Raw genomic sequence first — 2716 nt, 5'->3', positions numbered from 1 at the left:
AGCCCCACAGCTACCTTCACTGCACTCAGCCCCACAGCTACCTTCACCACAGCTCTTCACACTCCACATCCTGCAAAGACTCTATTCCGTTCTTGCAGTTCCTTTGCCTACATTGCATCTGGATGATGCCACTTTCCAAACCAGCACTGCCAACATTGCTTGTTTCTTCCATTATCATGGTTTACCACCCACTGTGCTCAACAGGGCACTCAACCACATCAAACCTATCACCTATGCTTCCGCCCCTGCCCCTTCCCCTTCCCATCACTCACAACAGCGTGATCAGGTCCCCTTTGTCCTTACTGTTCATCCCACCAGCCTCCACATTCAAAGTATCATTCTCCACTATTTCAGGCAACTCCAGCAGAACGCCATCAACAAACACATCTTCCTCTCACTCCCCCATCTGCATTTCACAGGGATTGTTCCCTCCAAGATACCCTAGTCCATTCGTCAACCACTGACAGCACACGCACACGCACCACCACCACCACCACCACCAATGGCACCTTCCCATGTAACTGCAGAAGGTGCAACACCTGCCCCTTCACCTCCTCCCTGCTCACGTTCCAAGGACCTTTTCAGTTGAAGCAGTATTTCACTTGTACCTCCTCCAATCTCTTGTATTCACTGCACCCAATGCGGTCTGTTCTAAATTGGAGAAAACAAACGCAGACTGGATGACCGCTTTGCAGAACACCTCTGGTCTGTGTGCAAGTATGAGCCCGATCTTCCCACAACCAGTCATTTTAAAACAGCACCTGCTCACATGCCCACTTGTGTGTCCTCGGCCTCCTGCAGTGTTCCAGTGAATCACAGCACAAACTCGAGAAAAAACATCTCATCTTTAGACAAGGCACTTTACAGCCTTCTGGACTTAATATTGAGTTCAACACCTTTAAATTGTGAACCAACTCCCATTTCTTCCCTTTCTTTAGGCTTTACTTGTTCCACTCTTCCATTTCTTCCCTTTAGCTTTACTTGTTATATTCTCCCATTTCTGCCTTTTCTTTTAGCGTAACTTGTTACATTCTCTGTCACTCTATCCTCTCTCTCCTCTCCCCATCTCAGTGGAACCGTCTGCTCTTTCAAGTCTGGCAGTTAGACACAACATTGTTCTGCCATTCTTACATTCCGAACACTTAATCTTAACTATCATCTTTTCTCCACCAGCACTCCATACCCCACCAACAGCACCTACCCCCACAACTACAGCACAAATGCTGCCTCCTCCACACTTTACTTCAGGTCTAATGAAGAATCATCTAGACTTGAAACATTAGCTTGCTCTCTCTACATGGATGCTGTCTGACTCGCTGTGATCTCCAGCATTTGTTGTTTTCAGTACAAGAGTGCAGCTCCAACAACAGTCATGATGCTTGACACCTGGACGGGTGCAGCCCACTTGACTGGCATCACATCCACCACCTTCAACATTCACTACTCCACCAACTACAGTGGTAGCAGTGTGTACCAGCTACCAAATGTGCTGGTGAAATTCACCAAAGCAGCACTGATGAGTTGGACTGAAAGGTCTGTTTCTATGCTGTGTAACTCTCTTACTCCTTTGGCAGCACCTTCCAAACCTAGGACCGCTACCATCTGTAAGGACAAGGGCAGCTGATACATGGAATCACCTGCAAGTTCGTTTCAAAGTCAACTACCATCCTTACTTCAAAATATATTGCCATTCCTTCACTGTCGTTGGGTCAAAATCCTGACACTCCCTCCCTAACAGTAGTTACACTAAATTAATTGCAATGGTTCAAGAAGGCTGCACACCATTACCTTGTTAACAGCCATTAGGGATGTGCAGTAAATGCTGGCCAAGCTAGTGAAATCCTCATCCCTGAATGAATTTAAAAAAAAACACTGGAACAAGCAGAAAAGGCTTCAATTCACCACATAACCAAAGGTCAGCATGAGTGATAATGTAATAATCTCTCATTAAAGCAGGAGAGAAGCCAGCCTAAATTAATGTCGAAACATGGAGCAGAGTTAGAGCACACACCTCTTGAATTAGAGTCCTGCCAACTGAGTCCAATTGGTCCTACAAACATGAAAAATCATGACTTCTGCACAAGACACTTTCGTACTGTACATATTTAAATAAGTACACTCAGTCGCCTCTTTTTCTTTCTGTAACTGTCGTCAATTTTCTTGGCCGGATATAGGTCTAATGCATTAAGTGGTCTCCGATAAAACAACCAACCAATGGTTCAATTTTCACATGCAAGATTTGACAGCTAGCAGAAATTACAGAACCCAGGTTATTCAGTAATGGGCTGAGCCATGTGTTGCTTTCAACAGACATCTCCACATGCCTTTTATAGCTGGGGGTGACAGGTGGTGAGTCTCTGGATCAGGAGCAAATATCCTGTCAAATACCTCCTTTCTCTACCTCAGGAAAACAGAGGTCAATTGTAGCATCCTTACCACTTTCAGTTGGGGTCAGCTGACGTAGACTGACAGCAGACCTTGGGATGTTCCAAACATATATGGCTCGACCTACATAGAGGTTAACTTAGCTCGTGCATCAGAATAGCATTTTACTCAACCTTTGCGTATGAAATCATTCAGATCTTCATATTCCATCATAGTCATTTCTCAATGCATCAATAAAATACGTAAATTCCCAAGTTCAATCATAAATTATTTGATTACTAGTGGCTCCTGGAGATAGATCTGGCCTCCCTGAGTGGTGATGCATCCTTCC

General features: G+C 44.9%; 1 protein-coding gene across 1 annotated transcript in view; it reads right to left on the bottom strand.

The window, feature by feature from the left end:
• The window catches only part of LOC125486812 (Fanconi anemia group I protein-like), a 24358-nt gene extending 21648 nt beyond the window's left edge, over positions 1 to 2710 (bottom strand). Inside the window, exon 1 of the mRNA XM_048616077.1 lies at positions 2665 to 2710. The gene's annotated coding sequence lies outside the window, so the exon portion shown is untranslated. The remainder of the gene's footprint in view (positions 1 to 2664) is intronic.
• Between the last annotated feature and the right edge of the window lie 6 nt (positions 2711 to 2716).

Source organism: Rhincodon typus, chromosome 33 (assembly GCF_021869965.1).
Source record: "Rhincodon typus isolate 14 chromosome 33, sRhiTyp1.1, whole genome shotgun sequence".
Taxonomy (NCBI): domain Eukaryota; kingdom Metazoa; phylum Chordata; class Chondrichthyes; order Orectolobiformes; family Rhincodontidae; genus Rhincodon; species Rhincodon typus.
The sequence above is the reverse complement of the archived record's forward strand: the minus strand, read 5'-3'. Positions and strand labels throughout refer to the sequence as shown.